Below are 19947 nucleotides of genomic sequence, written 5' to 3' on the forward strand. Positions count from 1 at the left end.
ATGGTGCCATTTTAGCCAAATGGCGTGGCCTCAGGTGGGTACACTTCTTTGGCCAATCCTAGGAAAGAAGTCTCCCACCACCCTGAGATGTGACAGGGGATCGTGGTTGAGACCAGGGACTTGGGAGTCAGGATTAGGAAGCAGCCTTCCAGACTGAGACATGATTACCTGTTTTCACTTGTGGTATAATTTGTCCTTCTATCCTAGGGGTGCCTGATGGATTCTATCTTTTTAGCCTTCAAGCTGTCAATGTCAATGTCACACCCGACCTATCTTCCAGGCGTTGTTTTATTCTCTTCTAACCACGGCTAGTTAGGGATTCAATTATTCTTTCCCAGTTCAAGGCAGCCTTGTTTGGACCCAAGGGTACACCTCATCTTTTAAGAATCATTTTATTATAGAAATTTTCAAACACAAAAATAAAATGGCACAGTGACCTCTAGGTACCCATCACTCAGTTCTAACAACCATCAATATGTGCCATTATTTCATATCTCTCTTCCTTTCCTTGTGAGCTGGAGTATTTGAAAGGAAATCAAAACTGTAAATACCACTACGTAACAGTGACCTTAATATATGTGACCTTAATTAAGGTTAATTAATATGTGACCAAAAAATTAAGTTTTTAATAATCTAATAATCATTCTGTATTCAGTTTTTGCCAACTGTCTCAAAAATATCTTTTGATAGTTTTTTGCATCAAAATCCAAGCAAGAAGTCAACAAAAATGGTCCAGTAATAACCACCAAATTTTTGTTCCCTCAATAAAAGCAATGGAAACCTTGCCACATATTATCATAATCAACTTTCATAGAACTCTAGAAATTAACCAAAAGCCTGCAGCAGCCCGAAGAGCATTCAGTTACGGAAAACAGTTGAATCTTGGTAAGAACAGCAAGCTTCATAATGTCTTAATTTACCCTAGTACTAGATTTTCAATCAGTTATTTTAAATATGTTTGAAGAGCTAAAGGAAACCATGTCTAAAGAACTAAAGGAGGGGCACCCGGATGGCTCAGTTGGTTCTGCGTTCAACTCTTAGTTTCAACTCAGGTCATGATCCCAGGGGCGTGAGATCAAGACCCACGGCAGGCTCAGTGCTGAGCGTGGAGCCTGCTTGAGATTCTCCTTCCCCAGCCTCTCTCCCCTGCTCATGCTCTCTCTAGAAAGCAAAGCAAGCAAACAAACAAAAACCCTAAAGGAAATAATAAGAATGATGTCTCACTAAATGGAGAATATTAGTAAAGAAATTGAAACTACAGAAAGTAGCCAAACACAAGTTCAAAAGTGTAATGACTGAGATTAAAAAAAAAATTAACTAGAGGGGCTCAAGAGCAGACATGGCCAGGCAGAAGAAAATCAGCGAACCCCGAGTTAGGGCCATTGAAATTAGTCTTTCTGAGGAACAAAAGAAAGAAGAAAAATGAACAGATGCTCAGAGACCTACAAGACACCATGCAGCATACCAACATACAGAGAAGAGAGAAAGGACAGAATATTTTAAAAATACTGGGTACAAGCTTCCCATATTTGATTACAAAAATTAAGCTACATGTTAAAGAAATTCAATGAGTTTATCCTTCAAATAAGATAAACTCAAAGGGATGCATACCTAGACACAGCATAACCAAACTCTGAAAAGACAAAGGCAGAATTCTGAAAGAAGCAAGACAGAAGCAAATGATCATATACTAGGGAAAAATACTTGACATGAATGAAAATGAACATAAGATGTACCCAAAACACTAAACACAACACACCAGAACCTATAGGGTGAAAGTAGTGATCAGAGGGAAATTTATAGCTATAATTTGCTTATATGGAAGAGAGAAAAGACAACCCATACAATGGGAGAAAATATCTGCAGTTTACATATCTGATGAAGGACTTATATTTAAATTATATGAAGAATACTTACTACTCAATAATACAAAAATAACCCAATTTAAAAATGGGCAAAAGCTCTGAACAGACATTTTTCCAAGAAAGATATGCAAATGGCCAGTGCTCAACATCACTAACCATTAGGGAAATGTAAATAATAAACACAAGATACCACTTCACACCTAGAAAGGTGGATAGAATAAAAAAGTCATAGTTGTTGACAAGGATGTGTGGGAATTAGAACCTTCATATATGCAACTGGTAGAAATGTAAAACTGGTACAGCTACTATGGAAAATAATCCGGCAATCCCTCAAATGATTAAATACAGAGTTACTGGGACGCCTGGGTGGCTCAGTCAGTTAAGCGTCCGACTTCGGCTCAGGTCATGATCTCACAGGTCCTTGGGTTCGAGCCCTGTGTTGGGCTCTGTGCTGACAGCCCAGAGCCTGGAGCCTGCCTTGGATTCTGTGTCTCCTTCTCTCTCTGCCCCTCCCCTGCTCACTCTCTGTCTCTCTCTCAAAATAAAATAAAGACATAAAAAATTTTTTTAATAAAATAAAAAATAAATACAGAGTTACTATATCACCAGAAATTCCACATCTAGGTTATATATCCAAAAGAAATGAAAGCATATGTCACACAGAACCTTGCACACAGATGTTTATAGCAACATTATTCATAGCAGCCAAAAGGTGGAAACAACTCAAATGTCCACCAACTGGTGAATGAATAACCAAAGTATGCTTAACCGTACAATGTAATATTATTCAGCCACAAAGGGAGTAAAGTACTAACATGCTACAACATGGATGAACCTTGAAAATTATGCTGAGGGAAAGAAGCTGGTCACAAAAGTCCACATACTATATGATCCCATTCCTCCAGAAGAGGGAAATCTGTAAGTAGATTACTGGCTGCTTAGTGGAGGCTGGGGAAAATGGAGGGATCAGGGATAACAACTAAAAGGTACAAAGTTTCTTTTGGAGGTGACTAAAATGTGTTCTCTCTCTCTCTCTCTGTCTCTCTCTCTTTTAGATTGAGAAAGAGAGAGCATGAGCTAGGAAGAAGGGCAGAAGGAAGAGAAAGAATCTTAAGCAGGATCTATGCTCAGCATGGAGCTGGACAAGGGCTGCACCCATGACCCTGGGATCATGAGCTGAGCTGAAATCCAGAGCCAGATGTTCAATGACTGAGCCACCAGGTGCCCCTGGAAATGTTCTTGAGTTGACTGGAGCCACCCATGGTTGCACATATCTGTGAATACACTAAGGCCCATTGAACTGTATATATTAAATGAATGAATTATAGTACATGAATTGTATCTCAATAGGGCTGTTTAAAAAACTCACACGAGGGGTGCCTGGCTGGCTCGGTCAGTAGAGCATGTGACTCTTGATCTGTGGGTTGCAAGTTTGAACCCCACGTTGGCTGTAGAGATTACTTTAAAATCTTTAAAACAGCAACAACAAAACTCACACCCATGTCCATTGCAGTGTAATACAAAGACATGTAACCTAAAAGTCCATTAATGGATGAATGGATAAAGAAAATTAGGTATATACGTACACATTATTCAGCCTTAAAAAAGAAGGAAGTTCTATCACATGCTATAACATGAATGAACCTTGAGGTTATGGTAAGTGAAATAAGCCAGACATAAAAAGACAGATACTGTATGGTTCCACTTATATGAAGTATCTAAAGTAGTGAATTTTGTAGAAACAAAGTAGAACGGTAGTTGCCAGGGGCTTGGGGGATTTGTTCAGTGGGCATAGAGTTTCAGTTTTGTAGGAAAAACATCCTAGAGATCCACTACTCAGCAAAGTGAATAGAGTTAACACTACTGAAGTGCACACTTAAAAGTGGTTAAGATAAGCTTTATGTTCTGTTCTTACTACAACTTTTTTTAGAAGGGATATATCCCTGAGACTCAACCAGAAATACCCAGCGTTTTAGGGGTGGTGGCTGTGGAGAGGCTCAGGCCAGTAGGGCCCGACACGCTAGGAAGTGGTACATGGGCCTGTGAGGAACATGCCCGGTCTGGGTCACAAACGGGACAGTAGCGTTCCGCGGGCTGCGAGAGCAAACGCCGAGAAGGGGGCATCGGTCCAGAAGTGTGCGTCTTCCAGCCCTGGGATGCCCGAGAGGAGGAATGAAGAAGGATGGGACTGGGTGCCATTGGGAGTGGACGTCCTCCTGCCACGTCTGGAGCTTGTGCGCATCAGTACGAAGTTACAGTGTGAGATTCCTTTTGACCCTCTCAATGTTATCCACGCTTTTCCACCATCCTTACCTCAGTGTATCAGAGGGCTCCAGGAATGGAGCCAGCCTCGCTCTTCCCCATGTCATTTCCCTCCAGAAAAGGGTGAACGAGGAGAAGGGAGAAGAACAATCTGTCAGGTGGATGTTCAGGGTAAAGAGTAAGACCTGTTAAAGTGGGGTGGCTAAGTAAGCTGTCCCTCATAGACCACCGCCGCCCCCCGCCTCGACAACAACAATGCGGCCTCCATCCACAGACAAATGAGCCTGGTGGGAGACAAGGGATTCAGCACCACATACCCAGGAGCCTGGGAGGGAAGGGTCCTGACCACCACTGGTAACAGGAGTACGGATCTCAGTCCCAGCTTGAATCTGCAGTGGCCCGTGAACCGGCTCCAGGCCCACTCAGCCACAGCCCGGGAGACCCCTGGAAAACACTGCCCTAGACAATCACCCGCAGACAAGACAGCCTTTATGCAAGGTCCTGTTTCCAGTAGAGAAGTTCTAGCACACCACTGGAGAAGAAAATAAGAATCTGGACTCACTGGAAAGGGAAAGAGGAACAATTTGACTTTACACATGTCACCCATACACCAAGGCTGCACAGCTCATGCCAAGTGAGACGCTCTTGGACCTTGATTTCCTGCATGGAGGGGGGGGAGCGCGAGCATGTGACACAGCACACGGTCTCCCCAGCTGTGCAGCGTGTTGCCAAATGGGCCCATTTCTCCCTCACTCCAACCAGAGCACTGAGTCATAAGCTGCATGACTTGGGGGTGGGAAAAGGCTGGGAGGGTGACAGATAAGACTCTCAGGGGGCATTAAAGGGATGTGAATTCTACTGTGTTTCAGACTCCAACAAGAAGCCTGCTCACAAGCTGCCGGAGAAACCTTGCCTGCAAATCCCCCCAAATGGCCCACAGCTACCCCTGGCGATCCACGCACCGCACCCCACACACCTTCACCCTACAGCCTGCTCTCCGGGCAAACTGCGGATGGTGACAAGAGGGAGCTTTGGCCAATGGCTAGCGAGCACACACAGAAAGCCAGCGTGAGTCTGCAGTCAGGGAAAGACCACAAACTTGAGCTTTAACCCTGCCCGTGGGAAAACAAGACAGGCTGTCAGCACTCTTTCTGTTACAGGATCAAGAGAAGGCAAATACGCTTTAGAATTCTGCCACAAGTGGGAACAAGAAGCGTGGGGGAGGTGTATCCATAGAAAGTCTGAGAAAGAAAGCCTCCGGCTCCTTAGCAGGCCTGACAGGGATTCCTCCACCGAAGTCAGTAAGAGCTGAAGGAGGTGGCTGCCACTGCCGTGTGAGGACAGCAAAGCAAGCCTTCAAGGAACACGAAGAGCCAGGGAAACGTGACCTCCCACAGGATCACAATCATCTTCCAGCAGCCGACCCCAAAGACATGGAAAGCTTCATTTTACCTGACAAAAAATTCAAAATAGCTGCTTTAGGAAGATCAATGAGCTACAAGAAAACACAGAAAGACAACTCAATGAAATCAGGAAAATAATACATGAGTAAAATGAGAAGTTTAATAAATAGATAGAAATCATATCAAGAAAGAACCAAACAAATTCTAGAGCTAAAAAATACTATGAATGAGGTGGAAAATGCTGCAGAGGACATCAGCTGCAGAATGAATCAATCAGGAGAAAGAATCTGTGAATTAGAATGAAGGAACTTTGATACGATCCAGAGAATAACAAAGAAAATAGAAGGAAAGACTGAAGAAAGCCTATATGATCTATAGGATGTCACTAAAAGAAGCAATCTGCAGATTATTAGAGCCCCATTGGGACAAGAGGAGAAGGACTGGGGGCGGGGGGTGGGGGGGGAGGAAGCTTATTTAAAGAAATAATGGTCTAACTCACTCAAATTTAAATTAAAATAATAATAATAATCATGGCTGAGAATTCCCAGGTCCCAAGTTCAATAGATCTTCTCCAAGACACATCAGGATAAAAGTGTCAAAAACCAAAGACAAAGAATCTTAAAAGTCAACAGGAGACAAGGAAGAAGTCAAACTTTCACTCTTTGCAGACAACATGATACTCTACATGGAAAAAACCATAAAATACCTAGGTATCAACTTAACCAAAGAGGTAAAAGATCTGTATGCTGAAAACTATAGAATGCTTATGAAAGAAATTGAAGAAATGAATGGAAAAACATTCCATGCTCATGGATGGAGAACAAATACTGTTAAAATGTCTCTACTGCCCAAAGCAATCTACACATTCAGTGCAATCCCTATCAAAATAACACCAGAGCTAGAAAAAAAAAAATTCTAAAAATTGCATGGTCTTTTCTAGACCCCAAACAGCCAAAGTAATGTTGAAAAAGAAAACCAAAGCTGGAGGCATCACAATTCCAGACTTTAAGCTATATTACAAAGCTGTAATCATTAAGACAGTATGGTACTGGCACAAAATCAGACACATAGATAAATGGAACAGCATAGAGAACCCAGAAATTGACTCACAAGTGTACAGCCAACTAATCTTCAACAAAGCAGGAAAGAATATCCAATGGAAAAAAGACAGTCTCCTCAGCAAATGGTGCTGGGAAAACCAGACAGTGACATGCAGAAGCATGAACCTGGACCACTTTCTTACACCAAACACAAAAATAAACTCAAATGGATGAAAAACCTAAATGTAAGACAGGAAACCATAACAATCCTAGAGGAGAAAATAGGCAACAACCTCTTTGACCTTGGCCGCAGCAATTTCTTACTTGACATGTTTCCGGAGGCAAAGGAAACAAAAGCAGAAATGAACTATTAGGACCTCATCAAGATAAAAAGCTTCTGCATAGTGAAAGAAACAATCAACAAACCAAAAGCAACCGACAGAATGGGAGAAGATATTTGCAAATGACATATTGGATGAAAGGTTAGTATCCAAAATCTATAAAGAACTTAATCAAACTCAACACCCAAAAAACAAATAATCCAGTGAAGAAATGGGCAAAAGACATGAATAGACACTTTTCCAAAGAAGAAATCCAGATGGCTAATGGACACATGAAAAAATGCTCAACATCATTCATCATCAGGAAAATACAAATCAAAACCACAATGAGATACCACCTCACACCTGTCAGAATGGCTAAATTCACAACTCAGGAAACGACAGATGCTGGCAAAGATGCAGAGAAAGGAGAACCCTTTTGCACTGCTAGTGGAGACCCAAACTGGTGCAGCCACGCTGGAAAACAATATGGAGGTTCCTCAAAAAATTCAAAATAGATCTACCCTATGACCCAGCAATTGCACTACTAGATGTTTATCCAGAGGATACAAAAATGCTGATTCGAAGGGGCACATGCACCTTAATGTTTATAGCAGCACTACCAACAATAGCCGAATTACGGAAAGACCCAAATGTGCATTGACTGATGAATGGATGAAGAAGACATGGTATATAGGTACAATGGACTATTGATCAGTGATCACAAAGAATGAAATCTTGACGTTTGCAACAATGTGATTGGAACTAGAATGTATTATGCTAAGCGAAATAGTCAGAGAAAGATAAATATATGATTTCACTCATATGTGGAATTTAAGAAACAACTCAGATGAACATAGGGGGCGGAAAGGAAAAATAAGATAAAAACAGAGAGGGAAGCAAACCATAAGAGACTATTAAATTCAGAGAAAAAACTGAGGTTGCTGGTGGGGTGTTGGGTGAGGGGATGGACTAGATGGGTGATGGGCACTAAGGAGGGCACTTGTTGGGATGAGCACTGGGTGTTATATGTAAGTGATGAATTACTAAATTCTATTCCTCAGACTATTATTACACTATATGTTAACTAACTTGGATTTAAAATAAAATTGTAAAAAAAAAAAAAGAAAAGAAAACCTGAAATACTAATAATAATTTTAAGAAAGCAACAAGAGGGGCGCCTGGGTGGCTCAGTAGGTGAAGCATCTAACTTCAGCTCCGGTCATGATCTCACAGCTCGTGAGTTCAACCCCTGAGTTTGGCTCTGTGCTGACAGCTTGGAGCCTGGAACCTGCTTTGGATTCTGTCACTCTCTCTCTCTCTCTCTCTGTTCCTCTCCCACTCTTTCGAAAATAAAAATAACATTAAAACAAATTTTAAAGCAACAAGAGAAATGAAGAGTGTAACTTACAAGGGAGTCCCCATAAAGCTATCAGTCGACTTCTCTGCAGAAACTTATAGGCCAAGAGAGAGTGGGATGATATATTCATAGTGCTGAAAGAATAAAACTACCAACCAAGAATGATCTGGCAAAGCTGTCCTTCAGGAACGAGAGAAAGATTACCCCAAACAAACAAAAGCTGAGGTAGTTCATCCCCACGAGATGTGCCTTATAAGAAATATTGAAGGAGTTCTTCAAACTGAAACGAAAGTATGCTAATTAGTAACATGAAAACATATGAATATATACAACACACTCAGAAGGTAAGTACAGCTGATACTTGAAATATGCAGGGCAGGGCACTGACCCCTGCACAGCCAAAAGTCCTCTTATAATGCTTGACTCCCCCAAAACTTAACTACTAATAGCCTACTGTTGATCAGAAGCCTTACTGATAACATAAACAGCTGATTAACATATATTTTGTATGTTATACGTATTATATACTGTGTTCTTAAAATAATGAAAGCTAAATTTAAAAATGTTAAAAAAAATCGGAAGAAAGAAAAAGTACAGTACCATATGTATATTTTTTAAAAACTCTGTGTGTAAGTGACCAAGCCAGCTGGGCAGTGTGCCCTGGGAGGGCAGCGTTCCATAGTCTGGTGGTTTCTGGCTTAGCAGCAGTAGCCACCAGGGAGGCCTGTGGCAATGACAGTGGCCTGGAAGTGTAGCATAGCTGTCCCATCTGCTTGGAGGTGCACCACTGGCCATGGTCATCAGCAGCTGCAGCTACATGTGAATGCACTGGCTTCTGGGAAGCCAAAGGTGGGGGAGAGGCGGACCACTGTGGGAAGGGGTCCACACCCCACCCTGGAGGTGGGGGCCCGAGGTCCATGGCCGCCCTGGCACAGCCCTGAAGCCCAGCAGGAGCACTCAAGGGGCAGGGGTGCTGAGGTGCAGGGCTCCCTATGCAGCCTGGGCCTGCACACACAGGGCACCTTTCATCCCTGCCTGGCCCTGAGTCCCCTGCACTTGCTGACAGCCTCTGTGGGCCTCCCTAGGTAGCTGCAGAGCAGCAGGTCTGACCTCTGCACCAGTAACCTCCTATCCCGTCTGTGACGACTGGGGTCAGCAGTTGTAAATAAATGCCTTGTGGCTTTTGCTGTCAACGCTAAAAAAATTCCAGGGTAAGCGGACCTGCACAGTTCAAATCCATGTTGTTCAGGGGTCAACTGTGTAGTCAAATTCAGAATATTCTAATACTGTAATATAGTGGGGCGTTAGCCACTTAGTCTGGTATAGAGGTTAAAGGACAAAGGTATTAAAAATAGTTATAACTACTTGGGGCTCCTGAGTGACTCAGGCGGTCACGTGGCCGACTCTTGATTTCAGCTCATTGTGCTGACAGCATGGAGCCTGCCTGGGACTCTCAGTCTCCCTCTCCTCTCTGCCTCTGCTTCTCTCCTACCCTCAAAAATAAATTAAAAACATGAAAAAATAATAAGTATAACTACAATAATTTGTTAATGAATCCACAGTATAAAAAGAGGTAAACTGTGGCATCCAAAACATAAAAAGAAGGAAAGGAAGGAGAGATTTTAGAGAGGGAGGCAAACCATAAGAGATGCTTAAATACCGAGAACCAATCGAGGGTTGCTGGAGGGAGGGAAGGGCTAAATGGGTGGTGGGCACTAAGGAAGGCACTTTTCGGGAGGAGCACTGGGTGTCAGATGTAAGAGGTGAATCGCTGGCTTCTACTCCCGAAGCCAAGACTACAGGAGGTTATGTTAACGAACTTGAAAAACAATTCTCATAACAAAAAGAGAAATGGGGCACCCCTTTGGCTCAGCCGACAAGAGTGTGTGACTCTTGGTCTTGGGGTCATGAGTTTGAGCTGCACATTGGCTGTAGAGATTATTTGAAAAAATAAAATCTAAAAAGAAAAAAAAGAGTTTTGCATATGGTTGAAGTAAAGTTGTTACTAGCATGGAACAGACTTGTATCTATAAGATGTTTCATGTAAGCGTCATGGCAACCAGAGAGCAAGACCCTGTATGAACACGGAACATTCTGCAGGAGAGATCAGGTGATACATCACAAAACAAGTCTGGGCAAGCTTCAGATTGAAATCATACCAAGTATCTTTTCCAACATATTGGTAGGAAACTAGAAGCCAATAACAGGAGGAAAACTGGAAAATTCACAAATATGTGGGAATTAAACAACACACTCCTGAACAACCAGCGGGTCAGAGAAGGAATCAAAAGAGAAATAAAAAATACCTTTAAACAAACAAAATAGAAACACAACATACCACAAGCACAGTAAAAGCAATGTTAAAAAATATATATGATATACATATATAGAGAGAGACATAAACGTCTATGTTAAAAAAGATTTTAGATAAATGAAAAGATTTCAGATAAACAAAATTGATAAGCCTTTAGTTAGACAAAAGAAAAGAGAGAGAAGACTCAAATTAAATCAGAAATTAGAGAGCAGACATTATACATGAAACCAAAGAAATATAGAAGTATAAGAAACTACTATGAACAATTCTTTTTTGAGCAGGAGGCAAAAGTTTATTAAAGATTAGAAACTAAGAATAGTAGGAAAGCTCTCTTTACAGAGAGGGGGCATTTGAAAGTAAACGCCCCACTACTATGAACAATTATACACCAACAAAGTAGATTACCTAGAAAAAAATGGATAAATCATTAAGAACATACAACCTAACAAAACTGAATCATGAAGAAATAGAAAATCTAAACAGACACGTAATGAGTCAAGAGATTAAATCAGTAATCAAAAATCTTCCAATGCAGAAAAGCCCAGGACCAGATGGTTTCTCTGCTGAATTCTATCAAACATTTAAAGAATTAGGGGCATCAGGGGGGCTCAATGGGTTGAGTGTCCGGCTTCGGCTCAGGTATGATCTCACAGTTTGAGGGTTTGAGCCCCGCATCAGTCTCTGTGCTGACCGCTAGCTCAGAGCCTGAAGTCTGCTTCAGATCTTGTGTCTCTTTCTCTCTCTGCCCCTCTCCTATTCACATCCTGTCTCTCAAAAATAAATGTAAAAAACATTTTTTAAATAAAAAAACATTTAAAGAATTAATGTCAATCATTCTCAAAACCTTCCAAAGAAAACTGAAGAGAAGGGAAGTCTCTCAAACTCACTTTATAAGGCCAGAATTACCCTGATACCAAGGACAGATAAGGACACTATAAGAGATGGAAACTATAGGCTTATATCCCTGATGAATGTAGGTTCAAAAATTCTCAAAATATTAGCAAACAATTCAACATCACATTAAAAGGATCATATCATGATCAAGTAGGATTTACCCCTGGGATGTAAAGATAGTTCAACTTATACAAATCTATTCATATGATATATCACATTAATAAAGTAAAAGATAAAAATCATATGATCACCTCAATAGATGCAGATAAAGTATTTGATAAAATACAAATCCAAACATTGCTGAAAGAAACCAAAGACCTAAATAAATGGAAAGACATCCCTATTTGTGGACTGGAAGATTTAATGTTGTTTTTTAATGTTTATTTATTTTAAGAGAGAGAGAATGCAAGCTGGGGAAGGGCAGAGAGAGGGAGACAGAGAACCCCAAGCAGACTCCATACTGTCAGCACAGAGCCCAATGTGGGGCTTGATTTCATGAACCCTGAAATTATGACCTGCGTTGAAATCAAGAGTCAGACACTTAATCGACTGAGCCATCCAGGCGCCCAGAAGATTTAATATTGTAAAAATGAGCCCCATAGATCTAATAGATTCCATACAATCCCTATCAAAATTCCAACAGCGTTTTTACAGACATGGATAGCTGATCCTGAAGTTTATATGGCAAGGGACCCAAATTAGCTAAAATAAATCATTAGCAAATAGGAACAAAGTTTAAAGACTCACACTTTCAATTTTGGAACCTATTAGAAAGCCATAGTAATAAAAACAGTGTGGTACTAGAATAAAGATAGACACATAGATCAATGAAATATAGAGTCCTGAAATACACCCATACGTCTATAGCCAACTAATTTTTGACAAAGGCACTAAGACCATTCATTGAGTAAAAATGGGTCTTTTCCTTTTTTAAAAATGTTTATTTATTTTGAGAGAGAGAGAAGGATAGGGAACAAGCATGGAAGGGGCAGAGAGAGGGAGAGAGAGAATCCCAAGCAAGTTCCGCACTGTCAGCTTGGTGTCTGACATGGGGCTCAAATCCACAAACTGTGAAATCTTAACCTGAGCTGAAACCAAGAATCAGATGCTTAACCGACAGAGCCACCCAGGTGCCCCTAAAAATGGGTCTTTTCAATGAATGGAGCTAGGAAAGCTAGCTATCCACACAAATTAATTTAGACTCCTACTTCACATCATATACAAAAATGAGTTCAAAATGGATCAAAAACGTACATGTAAGAACTAAAACTATAAAACACTTAGAAGAAAACATAAGTGTGAATCTTCATGACTCTTCACTAGGCAATGGTTTCTTAGATATGACACTAAAAGCACAAGCAACCAAAGAAAAATTAATAAATTGGACTTCACTAAAATAAAAAAAAATTGTGTGTCAAAGGACACTATCATGAAAGTGAAAGGCAGCATAGAGAATAGGAAAATATATTCGCAAGCCTTGTATCTGATAAGGGCCTATATTTAGAATATATAAAGAACACTTACAACTCAATAACTAAAAGACAAATAGTCCAGTTTAAAAATGGGCAAAAGATTTGAATAGACATTTCTCCAGAGAGATTATAAAAATAGCCAACAACGCCATGGAAAGATGCTCAACATCATTAACCATCAGTCACTGTGGAAAACTATCTGGAATTTCCTCAAAATATTAAACACAAGTTGCCAGCAATGACTCAGCAATTGCACTTGCATGCATATACCTAAGAGAAATGAGAACATATGTCCACACAAAGACTTCTATATGAATGTTCATAGCAGCATTATTCACAATAGCCAAGTAGAAGAAACTTAAATGTGTGTCGAGAGATAAATGGATAAATATGTGGTAAAGCCATACAATCCATATAATATATATCTGCACTGATAAATGCTGTAAGGGCCTTAAAAATGATACAAAGTGAAAGAAGCCAGACACAAAAGGGCACTTATCATAGGTTCCATTGATTTGAAATGTCTAGAACAGGCCAATCTATAGAGACAAAAAGTAAGTCAGTGGTTGGCAAAAGGGAATGTGTAGTGATCGCTAATGGGCAGGGGGGTTCTTTCTGGGTGATGAAAATATTCTGGAATTAGATAGTGCTTATGATTACACAACCATCTCACTGTTCAAAAAACTGGTGTGGTTTCTGTCTCCCAGCTGGCTCATGACAGGTACCCAAAGAGCCTGTAAACAGCCATTCAAGGGTGCAGCTGAGAGACAGGGAGGCAGGGGCCAGGGGATGGTTGCAGTGAAGATGAAGCAGAAGGAATGGCCAGACAACGCATCACTGAGTGGCAGTGGGGAGAGGGCTGCTAAGGCAGCATGCACAGGCCAAGGACCTGCTGTGTCGGAATGGTTGATAAGTACCTATCCCACTCCTCCATCCTGATAACAGTCTAGCACTTCTAGGCTTCCCCGAAAAAAAAGAAAAACAAGAAAACTGGGTTCCTATTTAATATTCCCCTAGGCAGTCCCTGGATAGGGTGTGTGTGGGAGGGGTCCTACAAAGCTGACCTCTCTCTGACAGAGAACTTCTGCCTTCCTAGGTTGGAAGAGAGGCCTCTGAATTGACTGGGAATGTGCAATATAATAAATTGGGATGATTTTTTTTCATTCAAAAGATGGCCCAGTTTATAAAATGAGAAGTTGTTGCATGTAGTGATTTAGTTACATATTCTAACACCTAGGTTTAAATCTTGGCTCCAACTAGAAGCTGTGCAATCTTGAACAAGCTACTTAATTTCTCTGTGCTTCCATTTCCTCCTCTGTAAAGTAGGGATGTTAATAGTTTATACAGGATTGTTGCTCGAGAATTACGAGATAATTTATATAAAGCATTTAGAATGGCACCTGAATAAGGAATTATTCATGCCCAGGCTTCTTTACATGGTGGTTTTTGCCCCTAAGCTCAGGAACCTGCTGCAGAAAACTGTGAGAAGTAACAGCCTTTCCCCCTTAAGGGGTCCCCCTCTCCCCATCTCTTCCTCCCTGCTACCAGTCCACATCTTTCCCTCCCACCCTTTTGAAAAGAGCAAATCTGGGTTTATTGAAAAATTGAGTAGAAATTCAAGCATCCATAGATCCTCTCTCTCCTTCAGGCCTCCTGTAGTGTGTCCCCTATTATTAGCACCTTGCATTAGTGTAGTACATTTGCCATAACTGATGGCAATACTGATATGTTATTAGCTGCAGCCTAGTTTACATTAGGGTTCTCTCTTTGTGTTGTACGTTCTATGGGTTTTGACCAACCTGTGACATATGACATGTAACCACCATTATAGTACTGCACAGAAGTGTCACTGCCCTGAAATCTTGGGCTCCACACACTCATCCCTCCCACCCCCGCTTCAACCCCTGCAACTACTAATTCTTTCATTGTCTTCCTGGTTTTGCCTTCTCCAGAAAGTCATGCAGTAATTACACAGTACGTAGCCTTTTCAGATTGGCTTCTCTCACTCCACGATATGCATTTAAGGTTCCCCCATCTTTTCATGACCTGATAACTATTTCTTTTTATTGATGAAAATATTCCATTGTATGTGGCTATACCACCGTGTATCCATCCTCTCAGCTGCTGAAGAAGAACATCTCGGTTGCCTCCAGATTTTGGCAGTTATGAATAAAGCTCTATAAACCTTCAGGGGCAGATTTTTGTGTAGACATAGGTTTTCAACTCCTAAGTACCAAGGTCAACCGCTGGAACATATGGTAAGAACATATTTCGTTTTATAAGAAACTGCCAAGTTGTCTTCCAAGTGGCTGTTTCATTTTATCCTTCCACAGGAATGAAGGCGAGCTCCTGCTGCTCTCTGTCCTTGCCAGAACTTGGTGTGGTCAGTGTTCTGAGTTTCAGCCGTTTTAATAGGGGTGAAGGGGTGGCTTATTTAAACATTTTTTAAATGTTTGCTTATTTTTGAAAGAGAGACAGAGCATGAGCAGGGGAGGGGCAGAGAGACACACACACATAGAATCAGTAGCAGGCTCCAGGCTCTGAGCTGTCAGAACAGAGTTCATCAGGGGGCTCGAACTAACGAGCCATGAGATCATGAGCTGAGCTGAAGTTGGTTGCTTAACTGGATGAGCCACTAGGCCAGGGGTAGCTTATTTTAATTTGAAATTTCCTGACGACATGTGATGCTGAACATCTCTTCATATGCTTATTAGCCATCTACGTATCTTTTTTAGTGAGGTGTCTGTTCAGGTCTTTTGCCCATTTTTGTTTTGCAGTCAAATGCTCTATCCCTGAGCTATACCCCCACCTTTCTGCCCATTTTTAATTGGGTTATTTTTTTTTTCTTATTTTTCAGTTGTAGGAGCTCTTTGTATATCTTAGGTAGTCTACCAGATATGTCTTTGGCAAGTATTTTCTCCCAGTCTGTGGCTTGTCTTTTCATTTTCTTAACAGTGCCCTTCACAGAGCAGAAGATTTTAATTTCAGTGAAATCCAACTTATCAATGTTTTCTTTCATGGATGGTACTTTTCGGTGTTGTTTCTAAAAACCAATCACAAAAGCAAAGGTCATTATATATTCTCCTATGTGATCTTCTAGGAGTTTTATAGTTTAGCGCTTTACATTTAGGTCTTTGATGCAGACTGAGTCCATTTTTGTGAAAGATCTGTTTCTAAATTCTTTTTTTCTTTTTTGCATGTGCATGTCCAGTGTTCCAGTGCTGTTTGTTGAAAAGACTATCCCTTTTCCACTGAATTGTCTTTGTTTCTTTTTCAAAGACCAGTTGACTATATTTGTGTGGTCTATTTGTCCATTCTTTTGCCAATACCATGCTGTCTTGATTACTGTAGCTTTAGAGCAAGTCTTGAAGTTGGATAGAGGTGGTCCTCCAAATTTGTTGTTGTTCTTTGAAATTTTATATGATGAAGCAAAATTGTTGTTTAATTTTATATGATGAAGCAAATATTCTTGGTCTTTTGCTTCTCCATGTAAAATTAGGATCAAATTGCTGATATCCACAAACTATATATCATGTTAGAATTTTGATTAGGATTGAATCTATAGATCAAATTGGGAAGAACTGACATCTTGACAATATTGATTCTTCCGATCCCTGCACATAGGATATCTTTCCATTGATTTAGAATTTCTTTCATCAGAGCTTTGTAGTTTTACCTGACATAGATCTTGTATGTGTTTTGTACTATTATGCCTAAGTATTCCCTTTTCTCTGGTAAATGGTATTGTGTTTTAAATTTCAAATTCCAATTATTTCATAAAAAACAAATGACTTGTATATTAACCTGGAATCCTGCAACTTTGCCACAATCACTTATTGGTTGCAGGAGGGTGTTTGTTTGGTTAGTTGGGTTTTGGGTTTTTTGTGTCTCAACTCTTTAGGATTTTCTATGAATAAACTCAGTTTTATTTCTTCTTTCCCAATCTGTAGATCTTTTATTTCTTTCTCTTATCTTATTGCATTAGCCAGGGCTTTCAGTACAATTCTGAATAACTGGTGAAAGAAGACATCCTTTCCTTCTTTCTGATCTTAGCAGAAAAACATCTACTTGTTCCCCATTCAGTTTGATGTTAGCTGTAGGGTTTTTTGTAGATGTTCTTCATCAAGTTGAGGAAGTTCTCTCTAGTCCTAGTTTACTGAGAGATTTTACTGTGAATTGGGACTAGATTTTGCCAAATGATTTCTCTGCATCTACTGATATGGTCATGTAATTTTTTTAGCCTATAGATATGATGGATTATATTAATTGGTTTTTGATTGTTAAACCAGTCTTGCATACTTGGAACAAGTTCCATTTGGTCATGGTGTATAATTATTTTTATATATTGTTGAATTAATCCACTAATATTTTTTAATATTTATTTTTGAGAGAGTGAGAGTGTGTGTGAGTGGGGGAGGGGCAGAGAGAGGGAGACAGAGGATCCAAAGCAGGTTCTGCACTGACAGTAGAGACCCTGATGTGGCACTTGAACTTACAAACCACAGGATCATGACCTGAGCTGAAACCAAGAGTCAGATACTTAACCAACTGAGCCATTCAGGCACCCTCCACTAATATTTTTTGAGATTTTTTGCATCTATGTCCATGAAAGATATCAATTTGTAGTTTTCTTTTCTTGTAATATCCATCTGATTTTGGTATAAGGTTAATACTGGTTACATAGAATGATTTAAGAAGTATACCTTCTACTTCTATTTTCTGGAACAGACTGTACAGAACTGGTATCATTTTTCCTTAAGGGTTTGGTTCCAGTTAACCCATCTTACCTGGTGCTTTTACCCATTACCTTAAGGTAATGTACCAGTTAACCCATTGCCTAGTGCTTTTTTTCTTTTTCTTTTTTTTTTTTTTGGTAAGGCTATTAGTTACATATACAATCTCTTACATAGATATAGGCCTATTCAAATTATCTATTTTTCTTTGTGAATTTTGATAGATTGTGTATATTGGCAGATCATGTTTTTTGGTAGATTGTTTTGATAGATTGGTCCATTTCATCGAGGTTATCAAATTTGTGGGCATAGAATTGTTTATAATATTCTTATTATCCTTTTAATGTCCATAGGATCAGGAGTGATTATACCACTTCATTTATTTTTTTAAGTTTTACAATTATTCTTTTTTTTTAAATTGAGTATAGATGACACACATTGCATTGGTTTCAGGTGCACAACTTAGTGATTTGACAAGTTTATACATTATGCTATGTTCACAGGTATAGCTACCATCTGTCCCATTACATCGCGATTACAATATCACTAAATATTCATCATGCTCTCCTTTTCATTTCTGTGATTCACCCATTCCTTAACTAGAGGCCTCTATCTCCCTCTCTCCTTTAACCATTTTGCCCATCCAACACTTTCATTTCTGATATTAGAAATTTGTGTCTTCTTTTTTCTTAACCAGGCTAAGGTTTACAATTTTATTTATTTTTTTCAAAGAACCAGTTCTGATTTTGTTTTCTCTATTGACTCTCTTTTTAATTCCATTGATTTCTGTTCTAATTTCTTTTCTGCTTATTTTGGATTTAGTCTGGTCTTTCTCTAGTTTCCTAAGGGAAAAGCTTAGATTATTGATTTTAGATCTCTTACTACATTCCAGTTTTGATAAGTTATATTTTCAGTTAAATATATATATTTGTTGTTTTTTAGTAGTCTCCACACCCAGCACGGAGCCCAACACAGGGCTTGAACTCATGATCCTGAGACCAAGACCTGAGCTAAGATCAAAAGTTGGATGCTTTGGGGCGCTTGGGTGGCTCAGTCAGTTAAGTATCTGACTGCAGCTCAGGTCATGATCTCACAGCCCCACGTTAGGCTCTGTGTTGACAGCTCAAAGCCTCAAGTCTACTTCAAATTCTGTGTCTCCCTCTCTCTCTGGCCCTCCCCTGCTCACAGTCTGTCTCTCTCTCTCAAAAATAAACAACAACAACAAAAAAAGAGTTGGATGCTTAACCAACTGAGCCACCTAGGTGCCCCTAATTCAAAATTTATTTTGACTTCTTTGAGACATCTTCTTTGACGTATGCGTTATTTAGAAATGTGTTGCTTAATCTCCAAGTATTGTGGGATTCTCCCCGTCTTACTGACTTGTTTAATTTCACCATGGTTTAAGAGTATATTTTGTATGGTTTCTATACTTTTTAATTTGTTAAGATGTGCTTTGTGTCCCAGAATGTGGTCTGTCTTGGTGATGGTCCATGTAAGCTTGAGAAGAACACATATTCTGTTGTTACTGGATGAAGTATTCTATAATTGTCTATCAGATCTAGTTGTTTGGAAGTGCTGATAAGTTCAGCTCTGTCCTGATTTCCGCCTGCTGGAGCTGTCAGGTAATGATAGAGGATACTGAACTCTCCAACTATATTAAAGGATGTGTCTGTTTCTCCTTGTAGTTCTCTGTTTTTGACACATATATTTTGGTTCTCTGCTGTTAGGTGCATATGCATTAAGGACTGTTATATCTTCTCGGAGAATTAACCTTTTTATCATTACATAATGCATCTCCCTGATAATTTTCTTTGCTCTGACATCAGCTTTGTTTGAAATTAGCATGGCTTTCTGGCTTTCTTTTAGTTTGTATTAGCAAAGTACATCTTTCTCCATCCCTTCCTTTAAAAAAAAAAGCCTGCAGTAAAATATACATAAAATTTATCATCTCAACCATTTTTAAGAGGACAGTTCAGTGGTATGACATATATTCACACTGTTGTCCAACCAGTCCCCAAAACTTTGTCTTTCTCTTCCCTCTTAATCTGGCTGCATCTTTATATTTAGAGTAGATTCCTTGTAGACAATATGTAGCTGGGTTTGATTTTTTAATCCACTCTGACAGTCTGTCTTTTGATTTGTGTATTAGACCATTAGTATTTAAAATGAGTATTGATAGAGTTGGATCAGGATCTACCTTTCTTTTTTTTTTACTATCCTCTATCCATTGTTCTGTTCCTTTTTCTTACTCTTTTTGCTATCTACACTTTTTTTTCCTGCCTTT

This window comes from Suricata suricatta, chromosome 10 (genome assembly GCF_006229205.1).
Source record: "Suricata suricatta isolate VVHF042 chromosome 10, meerkat_22Aug2017_6uvM2_HiC, whole genome shotgun sequence".
Lineage (NCBI taxonomy): Eukaryota > Metazoa > Chordata > Mammalia > Carnivora > Herpestidae > Suricata > Suricata suricatta.